Here is a 14,071-nt window from a genome sequence, read left to right as displayed (position 1 = left end):
GGTTCGGAGCCGATCCCTCGGCTCCGACTCGGCACTTGCTAAGCTCGAGAGTCACTTTTACCAGCTCGAGGCAGCCCCATATCCCATGATGCAAGGCGGTAAGTACCCAGATCTCGTTTGCCGCTTCGCTTATGAGGTCCTCCTTTTACCAGCTCTTGGTAAGTGATTTACTAATTCACTAATTTAGCCCCTTTTAACTTAAAAACCCCTTATTGTTAGTTTTTATTTAGTTTTAATCTGTTTCTGACAGAAATTTGTCTGTCTCTTATTATTTTTTTAGTCAGACTTTACCCATCCCATCCCCCCCCCCCTGTTAGGGTGTGTGTGTGTGTTTGTAGTTATACCTTTTTGGTATATTTAAATTTAAATTCTTTGACTGGTGTGTGTGTGTGCTTGTGTTACACCATGTCAAAAGAAAGGGTCTCAGGCTTTAAGAAGTGTGACTCGTGCTGTCAGAAGATGTCTCTGACAGACGGTCACACTTCTTGCCTTTATTGCCTGGGGCCTCTTCACCTGCAGGACTCCTGTGCTATATGTCATTCTTTCAGCCAGAGAGTCCTGCAGGAAAGAAGAAACAAATTAATACTCAGGGGCCTTCTTAAGCCGGAGGGCTCTCCGGCTAAGTCGGCTCCACCTAAGACTGCCAAGTCTTCCAAGGCCCAGGCTTCTGTGTCAAAGCCTGCGGCCTCGGCTCCGACTCGTTCTGAGTCGAGATCGGCTCCAGCTGGAGCCGATTCTGGCTTAACCAAGCCTTCGGCACCGATGGCTATTGGTGCCGATTCTGCATCGACCACTTCGGTGTCGGCTCCGATCGGCTCCGACCACCATGTGGCACAGGCATCGGTGTCGGCTCCGATCGGCTCCGACACCGTTACTTTTGTGGCTGTATCGGCTCCGGCTGGAGCCGATGCATCGCAGCTACCTGTCGGCTCCGATAAGTTGTCGGCTCCGACAGGTTCAATAGTTTCATCGGTTCCGATGGCTCCTTCGAGGAAGAGGTCGAGGTCTCCTTCCTTGGAGCCGATACTTCGGCTCGGCTTCACCTCTCCTCTCGAACGGAGCCATCGGAGCCGATCTTCAAGGTCATCCAGGCTTTGACCATGACTTAGAGAGAGTGGTCAGTAGATTACTTAAGTCACAGGCACTGGCCCAAATGTTACATAGTCCGTCTCAACAGACGACTATTGGTCCACACCCCGTTACAGTTCCTCCTTCAACTCTACCCCAGAGCTTGGAGTTGGAGTCTTCGGGAATGGTTACTGCTACGGCTGAGGGATGGATACCCCCTTCTGTCCCTTCAGCCTCTACTCTTATCTCCTCTTCGAGACCTTCCTTAGAGGGATTCGGTGGCCGGGCTTCCATGGTCTCCTCCGAGGGGGTGAGTGGCATCAGACCCTTGTCCGAACCCGCTCTTCCCCTTGGAGCCTCGGCCTTGGTGAGCTCGGCTCCGACATCTGCCTCGGAGACTTCCCTTTCGGTGGTCCCTGGGGTTCCTAGCTCTTCGGAACGGGTTCTCTCGGACCTGCCTGGGAGGGGAGCATTCGAGGTGATGAAGAGTGTGCTGGCCACTGGTATCAGCCAGCAGTCTGTTCCCTTAGCTCCTCCCTCTATAGTGCCTGTTGACATCTCTGCCACTTCTCTTGCTACAGGACCCAGAGATCCTCCGCCTCAGGTTTCCCCATTGGGAATTTCCCCCTCTTCCGAGGATTTTCCTGATGTTTCAGGAGATCCTCCTAGGAAGAGGATTTGTAAGAGGAAACACGTAGACTCCCCCGATTCTATCACTTCAGATACTGACTTTGATGAGTCAGAGTGATCCCCAAGATCCCCCTCTGAGGATGTCTCCTTCTCAGACATCCTAGAACTCCTTAGACAGAGGGGAAACTGGCCCACCAATAATCCCTCTGAGGATGAGTCAGTATACCTAGAGGCGTTTGGATCTCGTCCCTCCACCTCCTGGGTGTCTCCGCCTTTCGACCCCCTTATGCAGGTTATTGCCCGAAAGGCGTGGGCTGCTCCTGACTCTGTAGAGCCAGTCCCTAGGAGGCCTTCAAAATTTATCACTGCCCCGTGTGACAAGCAATTCCTCACTAAGGGTGTCCCCACTGATGCCATGGTGGTGGCTGCTGCCACCAAGAAGGAACTTGCAGATCCTTCCGTACCCGTCCATCCTCCTAATAAGGACTCTAGGACCATGGATAGGTACGGTAAGCGGATGTTTTCCTCAGCGACCTTTGCTATGCGTTCGCTGAATTACCTATGTCACTTCACCAGACTCCAGAGGGATATCCTTAAGGAGCTGGGTGAAGTAGTACAGGATCCTACAGCTGCAGGGGCTCAAGAAAAATTGCTTCGCAGCTAGGAACCCTTAATTCCATTGCAAACTCCTCCATGCGGCTAATATCATATGCTGCTGATGGAGCGAGTAGGGCCGCAGGTACAGGTGTGGCTCTTAGACGCCAAGCCTGGATGCGGCTATGTGACTTTGCAGATCCCTTTAAGGCGTCCTTCACAAATTCTCCCTTTGATGGGTCAGCTTTGTTTGGCCCTCAGGTGAAGGAAACTTTGACCAGGTGTGAGCAGGATGGCAAGACTCTTTCTGCTGTAGGAGTCCGTTTTTCCACCGCTTCTAGACCTTACCCCAAAGGACAGAAAGGTGGCAAAATGTGGTTCCATAAATCCCAAGGAGTCATGCCGGATTCACGTGGTCAGTTTACCCCTAGAGGCAGAGGGGTAACAACAACAGGCCGCTCTAGAGGCAGAGGGGTCCAAAAACAGGGAAACAGAGAGCCTCTCTCTGACAAGCCCTTTCAGCATCCCTGAGATGTTGCCCGGCTGTCCCTCCTTGGAGGCAGTCGGGAAGATTATCACTGTACCCAGAAGCCTGGCATTCCCTCACTCAAGACAGATGGGTACAGTCGATCATATCCAAGGGTTACATAATTCCTTTCGAGGAAAGTCCTTTCCCTCAAATTCCCTTCCAGATGTACCACCGGTCTAAGGGAAATTGCAGAGTTAGAAGTCTCAAAACTACTGCAAAAGAGCCATTCAGCCAGTTACAACAGACCATTCAGAGCCGGAATCTACTCAAGGTTCTTTTGGTCCCCAAAAGACGGGAGACTGGAGACCAATATTGGATCTCAGCAGACTCAACAAGTCTGTGAGGAAGACAAGATTCGAATGGTCACTCTTCAGTCAATTCTGCCCTTCTTACAGAAGGACAACTGGATGTGCTCAATAGATCTTCAGGATACGTACTATCACATCAAAATTCACAGACGCTCCAGGAGATTTCTCCGCTTTCGGCTGGGGTCCAGTCATTTCCAGTTCAGAGCCCTGCCCTTTGGTCTCACTACAGCCCCAGAGTGTTCACCAAATGCATGGCAGTGGTCACGGCTCACCTGAGACGTCAAGGATTCCAGGTGTTTCCGTATCTCGACGACTGGCTCCTGTCAGCCACCACCAGGCATCAGCTTATTCAAGCCAGGGATTACACAATAAGTCTTTGTTCTCATTTGGGCATCTCGATCAACTTGAAAAGTCATCCTTATCGCCCTGCCAGTCTATTACTTTCATAGGCGCAAACTTAAACACTGTTCGGATGTCAGCTACCCTTACAGATCAAAGAGTTTCAGACATTCAGAGTCATGTCAGGATCATTCTGGCCAACAAGAAAGTACAGGCCAGAATGGTTCTAAAGGTATTAGGCCTCATGGCTGCGGCCATTACTCTTCTTGCCCTGGCTCGATTCTACATGCGCCTTCTTCAGTGGATGCTGTTCACACAGTGGTCGTACCAACAACTTCCAATGCGTCACCAGATTCTGGTGACACAGACTTGCAAAGATCATCTTGCTTGGTGGATCACATCTCCTCAGGTTCACCAAGGCAGGTACTTTGTACCCCCATCCCCGATAGCCACTGTCACCACGGATGCCTCCCTGATTGGGTGGGGGGGGTCATTATCAGGGCAGGATGGTTCATGGGACGTGGCAGCCGTTCGAGTACCATCTGCACATAAATGTCCTGGAGATGAGAGCAGTGCTTTTAACGTTGCAAGCCCTCAACGACTTTCTTCCCGTAGGGACAATTGCAGTCCACACAGACAACATGTCTGTAGTTTGGTATATCAACAAACAAGGCGGAACCAAGTCCTACCCCTTGTGTCGAGAAGCGCTCAGACTATGGCAATGGGCGATCTCCTCTCATCGGTTTCTGGTAGCAACGCATATCCCTGGGAAAACCAACATTGTAGCGGACAGATTGAGCAGAGCTATTCTCATGCCTCACGAGTGGTCTCTCAAGCAATCTATAGCGGAAGAGATATTTCTGGAATGGGGTCGTCCATGTTGCGATCTTTTTTCTACTCCCCAAAACAGCAAATGCCCAGACTTCTTCTGTCTCTTCCCTCTACCAGGCCATCCCCCCAGAGACGCTCTGACCCAGGATTGGCCCCAGGGACTTCTTTATGCCTTCCCTCCATTTCCTCTGATCCCTCAAGTTATCCAGAAAGCTACCGTTTTGAGAGCCAAATTGATTCTCATTGCCCCTTACTGGCCTCGACAAGTTTGGTTCCCGTTCCTCCATCATCACCTTTTGGTGCAGCCGTGGCATCTGGACCCAGTGCCAGATCTTCTGATTCACCAATCCGGTCAGCTGCACCGGTCTATCCCTTCTCTCAACCTCACAGCATGGTTGCTCCACTTCCTTCCTTAGCCAGGCTTCCTTTGATCTCTAATCCAGTTAGAGACATCATAGTAGCCGTTAAAATCCTCTACCAGGAGGATTTATACAAGCAAATGGAAACGTTTCTCTTATTGGGCTAAGGCCAAGAATATTGATCCTTTCACTGCCCCTGTTCAGGCAGTCCTGGACTTCTTAGCAGAGATTTTTCATGCAGGCTCCTCTTCTTCTACAGTCAGAGTTCAATTGGCTGCTATCTCCAACTTTCATGTCGGGGTCGCAGATCATAATATTATGTCCCATAGGCTCTGCAGGGCCTTCTTGAAAGGAATTTTCCTACTAAAGCCTCCAATCAGGAATCCTCCTCCTCAGTGGGATCTAAATTTAGTGCTGACATCCTTGATTCTTCCCCCCTTCGAGCCAGCTGTTTCTTGTTCCCTGAAATTTCTTTCTTGGAAAACTTTATTCCTAGTGGCTATTACATCGGCCAGGAGGGTGTCTGAACTTCATGCTCTATCGGTTCGACCCCTATTTGGTTTTTCACAAAGACAGAGTATCTTTGAGAACTAATCCGACCTTTTGCCTAAGGTCGCTTCAAAGACCAATTTGAATCAATCCATTGATCTCCTGTATTTTTCCCAAACTATTCAGACAGAGCTGAACAAAACTACATTATCTTGATGTCCACCATCAACTTAGATATTATTTGGACAGAACAAAAAATTTAGAAAATCTGATCAACTTTTTGTTTCCTATGCGGATAATAAAAAGGCCTTCCTGTTTCTAAAGTGACCTTGTCCAGATGGCTTTCTTCGTCATCTCTGAAATTTATCTGCTCAGGGGAAAACAGCTGTGCTCAAAACCTAAAGCACATTCAACTAGGAGCTTAGCTACTTCTACAGCCTTTCAAGCTAGACTTCCTTTAGACGCTATTTGTGCAGCGGCCACTTGGGCCACTCCTCACACTTTTGTTTCCCATTACAAATTGGACTTGGCCTCCAGGGACAGAGCCAGTTTTGGCTCTACAGTCCTCAAGAGTCTGTTCCATTGAGCCACCCAGGATAGAGGTGCTAGGGACGCGGTCCCATCAAGCAAGAATGAAGGCGAGATTGACAACTTAACATTAAGAAGTTATGTACCTACCATAACGTTCCATGTTAGTTGTCTTCTCTCGCCTTCTTTCTTGTGACCCTCCCTCCTTCCCCCAGGCCTGGACAGACCTTGTTATAAGAAGTTATTATGCTGAAGACCATTCAGACCTGGTCCTTCTTCCATCCTGTAAGTTTTCTTTCTTCCTTTGGGAAGTGTTTTATGCTTGGTGCCATTGCCCTTTGTCATCAAACGAGATCTGGGTACTTACTGCCTTGCATCATGGGATATGGGGCTGCCTCGAGCTGGTAAAAGTGACTCTCGAGCTTAGCAAGTGCCGAGTCGGAGCCGAGGGATCGGCTCCGAACCCATCAAGCAAGAAAGAAGGCGAGAGAAGACAACTAACATGGAACGTTATGGTAGGTACATAACTTCTTATTTTTGCTTATTTTGCTTCTGTTTTGGTGCTGGTGTTTTGCTGTTTCAGGCTTTATCCCCCTTCTTCAAAAATAACTTCAATGTTATACACCCATATATGCTCTCTGCAGTAAATGATGGCAGTTTTACCAGACAGTTTAATGTTGTCTATCCTGGTGGATCCATTTTTTTGCTATTTGTGTACCTTTTGTATTTCGAAGATGCAAATCTGTTTGTATCTTACCTAATCATTAAATAATATTCAGTGACATACTTTCAATTTAAGTTTATTGGATACATAGTCTTTCTTTTCAAATTTCCAAGATTCATATTTAGTTTAGCCACACCTCTGATACGTAGCCCTTTTTGAGTTCTGTGGTCCTAATGGCTTTAGATAATGATTTTGATTTATTATATATTGCTTTGGGAAGAGTCCTTTGGACAGCATTTTCTAAATGTTGGACTTTCTCACCTGCAGAGTAGGTTACAAGGCTTGCCACAAGCAGTCCTAGCTCCTTGCATAAGACCGTGCTGATCTCAAGTGGATTAAGATTTAAATAAAGACAGCATTAGTGAATGATCTCTTGATTTCTTCTTGATTCTCAAAAATCAGTGGCCACATAGCTGCAATTATAAACAGTGTATTGTATTTTTTGACTATATATATATAGTCTCTCACTGATAATCATGAAAATAAATTTTCATCATTTTCTTCTCTTCAAAATATTTGTTTACCAAATTGGGATTGAATTAATGTTTTTGATGCCTCTTGTTCTTCTAAAATCTAGTCTGCCATAGAGGAACTGAATATTTCCATTTCTAAAGTCTGAACATCTTCTGTTAACAGCCGTCAAGCATGTCTTAGTTACTATTTTTCCTCTCAAAGCTGAGCATTAAGTGAATTTGAGTTAGATTGCTCTTAAAATTATAATTCATAATAACATTTTGACATACTAAAGAGCACTTCGTTGAAGACTATCAGTGCAATGGAAAGTTTAATAGGCCCAGTAAGAAAAAAATATGCTGCCTGTTTTTAACTGAAACACACCAGGTCACACTGGGAAGTCATCAGTGACAGGGATAAACAGCATGTCTATGAAGAGTTGTTGAAGATCCAGTATTTCCATCTCAACTGAAGGGAAGAGCATTAAAATCCATGACTTCTGTGATGGTAGAATCATTGTCAGTTTTGATCCTTCCTTCTGGACACTATCACCTGTCAAAGTGGATCCTGAGACACTGGAACATGTTGCTGCGACCAAGAGCAGTTTCCTTGATCAAACCAGTGAGATAACTTCCAGTGACATTTTTTTTATGTGTACGTGAAAAATCTGGACTTCTTCCCTGTGGGCTTTGAGTGATCTGTGGTTAGCTAGCACTTAACCAAGGCTGGGCAAATAAGTAGCCCATTGGGGAATACCTCAGCTTCATAATTTCTTGTGATGATGAGTTGTTCTTTTCTATCAAAAATATTTGCAAAAGGTTAGAACTGTTGTTTTTACCTCAGATTTGACATTTTTTGGTCATGGTTCCCTGTATGGCTGTATCTGATATTTGCTGGTCATGGTTCCCTGTGGGAAATGTCCTTCAAATAACTGTTTTGTGAGAAAAGGTTTTATGTAACTGATTTTTGTGAGAAAAGGTTTAATGTTTCAGTCAAAATGTTTGGCTAGGTTCTAGGACTTATGGTTTTGGTCGATATTATTAAAAATGTTTACCTCAAAACTTGTTTTTCCTGTCAGATTGTTTCACACAGTATCCTAACTTCCACTACCCACTTGTCAGACTTTTCTGTAAACAGACGATCTGGAATCTGTGTGGGAGTCCCTTATTATTTATCATATTCTGTGAGGAAAATTATTTATTTTCTGTCATAAGGTATTATTGGAGACTGGGGGCTAGTGTATTAAATCTGACTCTTCAAGGATCTGCTAGCTGCTTGTCAGATACCCTTTTCAGTAGGCATATGGTGTTTGATCCCTGTGGGGATTCCCTTATAATTTATTATTTTTTGTAAGGCAAAGTATTACTTTTCTGTCTAAAAGTATTGTTAGAGACTGGGGTTAGTGTGTTTCAGTTGTCAATAAAAAACTTTTACCTTGGAACTTAACTTTTCTATCAGGAAAGAAGGCCAGCTCTTCAAACCTCTTCTTGTCAGACACCTTTGTGAGAAGGACATAGAATTTGAGTGCCAGTAATTTTATATTTCTTTTCCTGAACAGCAAGAAGAGAAAAGATATCCAGAAGGGCTTCGTTTTTGACTATGGCTTCACCTTCACCTCAGCCACTCATGCGTGACTCTGCTGTGACCATCTGTTGTTCCTTGGACTGGTCATTCCTTTCTCTTGGTCCTTCTGATGCTGCTGTTTATGAAGCCAGTAAGGCTAGGGATGCAGGCACCTCCGCTATGGTTGTTCAGCTACCTTTGTTGGATAAGGGAGAACCACTTTTGCTGAGATCAGGAAAGGGAACAAGTGATACTCCTTTACTAAGCCACTCTGAGGAGCTTTATTCACAGGAAAGGGACTGTCCTTCAAGTCACTATTTTTCAGGAGCAGCTGGACTTTGCTAAAGCTTATTTAAAATATTTTGGTCTTGACATGCTGAATCTTCTCCTCGTTAAAAAAAGGAAAAGATTTTCCTCTCTGTCAGATTCTGATCCTCAGGTTTTAGACTTAGACTGCATTTTTCAAGTTTCCACTCCACAGAATGGCAAATCTGACTCTGGGGAAAGTTATTCTTCAGATCCCCCAAAGAGTTGTATTTTTCTATTACTTTTACCAGAAAGAACGGCTTGTTTCAGTGAGATGGAAAGAGATACCCATATTCCAACAAAGATATTATGATTTGTTACAAGCGGTTTTCCTCAGTGTGTAGTTGTCCCTTCAGTGTTGCCAGTATTAGAGGAAGCTTTCTTTGCAGACAGCATTTGCCTGACAGCCATATACTACCAGAAAGTATGATAAATTATATTATGTGCCCAGTCCCACAAATTCCATTTTATCTAACCCCAGGTCAGATCGTGCAGTAATTTCTTTATCAAAATCATTTTCGGACAAACTCTTTACAACATCTAGCCTTATTCATTCTGAAAAGCTAGGTTTATATTTCTTGCGATTCAGTCTACAGAATAGTAAATAGTCTCACATGTATAAGTTTCTGCTGGCTTCCTTTGGCAATATGAGAAAGTGAACTGCTGACTTCCCTTCTTCAAACACTAAGGTATCTCTGAATTCATTAGTATCCACTGTATCTCAGGTAGCCCAGCTAAAATGTGCTTATGGCACTGCTGATGCTGTTTTAAAGTAGCTGTCACTGGGTCAGTGATAAGATTTGCCTGGCTACTTTCTTAGAATTTCATAAGATGTCAAAGCTGAGATCCTGAATGCTCCCCTGGATAAAGATGTTATTTGGTCTTTCCTCTGCTGAGATCCTTAAAAGGTTTGAATAAGGGGGAAAAGTTGATTCAAGGGGTTACCCAGATTTTTCAAGTCTCCTTACCAAAATATAATAAAAAATTTTCTTCCAGTTTAAGTTCTTTTTTTCAGGAAACAAAATAAGCATTCCCAACAAAGCACAGGCAAACAAAATTTCAAAAAGCAATGTCGGGGAAGTTCAAAGAAGAAAGGAGAATCCTCCCCGAACCAAGGATAATCTAAGAAAATTGACTATATTCCCCATCATGTGCTTTTCCCTCTCCACCCAAGCAATCCCGTAATGTCTTCATAGGTCTGGGTCTTCACTTCCTATGTAGCACCAGATGACATCAAACACGTGGGTTCTGAGAATCTTTCAAAAAGTCTGCAACTGACTGTGGGATTCCTGTCCTGTTTATCAAAGGGTTCCTCTTCACTCAACCAATCAAACCTCTCTGTTCTAGATCAGATAATGTATCAGAGGTTTACAGAACATGCTCCCCCAGAATTAAGAGGGGAAGGGATTTTATTCAAGGATCTTTCTTTCTTTTTTTTTTAAATGATTTGTTTTAAATTTTCTGTTCTGTTGGAGTTTTAGTAGTTCTTGGCTAGGGTCAGTTAAACCTAGAATCCTTGCTGTCATAAGCCAGTACATCTGGCACTGAGAAGGTTGTCTGTGCTAACACCACAAACACTGCAACTCTAACACCACCCACACCCATACAACACACTCCTACATATGCAGAGATTCTCAACAAAAACATACCTAAACAAAAGAGACCTCCGAAGCAAACACACACGCACATCACAACCCACAGCACCAAGTATCACACATAGTACACACACACCTGTGTCTCACAGCCTCTAAGGCCCAGCCACAAACCCAGCATACTAGTCATAGGAGACTCTATCATGAGACACCCAAATATGCCCCTCATCAGGCTGGACAAGGAGAAAGTCATGGTAAGTTGATTGCCAGGTGCTAGAATATGCCATATCACTCATGCACTTGAGTTTCTTAACAACAGGTACTGTTAGAACACTGTCATAATCCATGTTGGTGTGAATGACTTGAGATGTACCTCTCTGAACTGTATGAAGAGAGACATGATTGAGCTTGCTGAATATGTGTCCCAGGCAGGTATGTCCCTAGCCTTAAGCAGCATCCTACCATCACCCAGAATGATGCCTCATTACAAACAGAAAATGATTGACTTTAACAATTGGCTTAGTTTCTGGTGTCATTCCAGTGGGATCCAGTACCTGACAGCCTGGGAGGACATATCTGACAGACCACGATGTTTTGCCAGAGATGGCCTTCATCTGTCTCCCCTGGGCTTCAGGCTTCTGGCAAAGGCTCTTACCTCTCCCATAGTGCCTTTTTTAGGCAAAGTCATGAGCACAAAATTACCAACATGTGAAATTTAAAGGTCATGCTGCTAAACACTAGGAGTCTTAGCATGAAACTGCACTCAGTGCAAGTATTCTTTGACCTGGAGGATGCTGACATTTGTGCAATCACTGAAACCTGTTTCAAAGCTACAGAGGGCACCCCAGCTTTACAAGGTTACTCATCCTACCTTACTTTCAGACCCCAAATGGAGGGCTACAAAACCAAAGGAGGTGGAGTTTCAATTTTTATCAAAGACATACACACTTCCAGGCTGGTCAAACGGTATGATGCACAGGAGACACTCCAAGTGCAGTTAACTGTTGCAAAACACCTATTCAAATCACAGCTAACTACAGACCCCCAACCATGACTCAGGACGCCCATTCCACCTATCTGGACTTACTTGAATCCATCAAGATTCAAACCTCTACCCTCATCCTGGGTGAATTTAACTATCCAACCATATACTGGAAGACATATTCTAGCCCAAACATGAATGCCCAAAGATTCCTTGACTTCGTCAATGTCAATACACTGGATCAGCTGGTCAACACCCCTACGAGAGGCGAAAATATCCTGGACCTGGTACTAACCAACATGAGTAGTCACTGTAGCATCCCTACAGTGACATCCTCCTTGGTAAGATCTGATCATAAATCAATCACTTTCAAAGTCACCATCTCCCCTGACGACCCCCCCCCCCCGTCCCCGTTGGGGTCAAACAAAAAATTTTTCCAAAGTTGACTACAGTGTCCTGAGAGCAGGTATAAGCAGCTTCACAGCCACCTTCCCTTCAGTTGGAACTAGCACTAATGTCCAAGCCTACACCAGAAAACTATGTGAGTGCCTACATAGCTGTATGGACTCAGCAATACCTGACAGGACCAAATCATATTACTCAAGGAAGAGTAAATCTGTCCTATGGACAGCAGCAATAAACAAACTCTGTAATAAAAGGAAAAAAATTGCCATCCAGGACAAAGAAGGAGCAGGTGCCAAGTTAGAAGGACTCTCTCTTTTGTCTGCACAAGCAAATAAAGTCACTGGTAAAATCCTCTAAGGCTAACTTCGAGTCTAAATTGGCCACATCCACTAAGGACAATCACAAGGCCTTCTTCATATACGTCCACAATCTGAAAAAGGTAACATCCAAATTTGCTCTGAACTGATGGTCAATAATACAACATACACAAACGCCATAGATATAGCCAACCTGCTGACAGACAGATTCACTGAAAACGTCACACCACTGCCCCCCCATCAGTAAATCAGGGCATCCTCATCACCAGGGAGCAGATATTTAATGCCCTATCAAAGGCAAAAAATACAGTCTCCATGGGACCCAACAACATCCTTGGCTGTATTCTACATGAACTCAGGCATGAGCTCTCACCTCCATTAGGCACCCTATTTAACCAAATCCTGAGCACTGGCTTGATTGCAGCTGAATGAAAGACAGCCACTGTCATCCCTCTGCACAAAGCTGGTGCATCCACTGACCCAGGCAATTTTAGGCCCATCAGCCTAACTAGCCTGATCTGCAAGGCCATTGAACGCATTATCATGGACCTTATAAACAAGGACATTGGCAACCTCCAAATGCTTGACCCCACACAGTTTGGTTTTGCCAAAGGGAGATCATTGCCTGTTAAACTTGGTTGAATTCTTTGAAACAGTCACCAAAGACATGGATGAGGGGAAGATGGTGCACAAACCGCCTAGCTTGACTTAGCCAAAATCTTCGACACTATTCCCCACTCAGGCATACTAGATAAACTCTCCCAGCTAGGCATCAACCTGTATATTACCAAATGGGTAGCTAACTGGCTCACTGATAGAACCCACTCAGTCAAAATAGGGGAAGCCACCTCTAGTAGTAAACCCGTAATGAGTAGTGTAACCCAAGGATCAGTCTTGGGGTCTCTGCCATTTGGGATATACTTTTCTTAGGTGCAAGCCAGTACCAGTGGCCTGTGGCTGACAAAGTTTGCAGATGACTGCAAGCTGGGCACTGTCTTAAATTCCCCTAGTGATGTGAACAACCTCTAAGAGGGCCTCACCCAAACTGAAGACTGGTGCCAGAAACATGGCCTCAAACTGAATGCCAAGAAATGTATCATTATCCCCTTTGGGAAAAATTGGAGTCCCCACCAATTATCACATTAATAACAACATACTAAGCATGCAGTCAGTCATGAGGGACTTAGGCACTCAGGTTTGATAGCATCCTGACTTTTGACCACCATGTTGCCTCTTTTGTACGGAAGGCTTTCTACATGGCCAACCTCATAAGTAAGGGTATTTCATCCAGGAACAAAGAGGTCATAACAGCCCTGTACTCCTCCCTTATCAGACCCATTATCGAGTACAATGCCCCCTTTGGCATGTACCTTTCCAAGCACATTCTGGTGTTGGAGAGACCAAAGAGGTTCCTGACCAGGAAAATCCAGGGTCTCAAGCACCTATCCTATACAGATAGGCTAAAAGCCCTGTTCCTCTACTCAGTCTCATACAGACTGCTCAGAGGTGACCTGTGTCTGGCATACAACACCATCTCAGACCCAACCTTGATGGAGTTGCTGCATATCTATGTCAAACTCCACCCACGGAACCCACAGGCAAGGCCTCAACCTGGTCTGTTACATGAATAGAACTTGCTGGTGGGATAGATTTGTGTCCCAAAGACTCCCTCATCTATGGAATAGACTCCCTCTGTATGTCAAGCAGAGTACCTCTCTAGCCCTCTTTAAGAGGAACTTGGACAACTGGATGGGAAACAGAAAATACACCTCTGGGATCCTATCTGTGTCGCTGCTGGATGGGGAAACAGGTGCTGACTTTGTGGGAACATGGGCAAAATTCTTGGCTAGGCCTATAAGGGCCTCCTGGCTTATAGCCTAGTATCATCTTATGAACTTTTGAACAAGAAGCATCTTTATTAAGTTATCACATATGATATAGACAATCGTATATTTATATAAATGAAAACAAAACATATTGATATAAATTTAGTTGCAAACATTATGCATCAACAACCATATTGACATCATTTTATTTGCAAGCATTATACATCA

General features: G+C 44.7%; 1 protein-coding gene across 1 annotated transcript in view; it reads left to right on the top strand.

Moving 5' to 3' along the window:
- The window catches only part of DAW1 (dynein assembly factor with WD repeats 1), a 1,156,427-nt gene that overhangs the window by 806,219 nt on the left and 336,137 nt on the right, over positions 1-14,071 (top strand). The window lies entirely within an intron of this gene.

This window comes from Protopterus annectens, chromosome 4.part1 (genome assembly GCF_019279795.1).
Source record: "Protopterus annectens isolate FY-2018-M chromosome 4.part1, PAN1.0, whole genome shotgun sequence".
NCBI lineage: Eukaryota > Metazoa > Chordata > Ceratodontiformes > Protopteridae > Protopterus > Protopterus annectens.
Note: the sequence above shows the minus strand (reverse complement) of the source record. Positions and strands in the feature narration are given on the sequence as shown.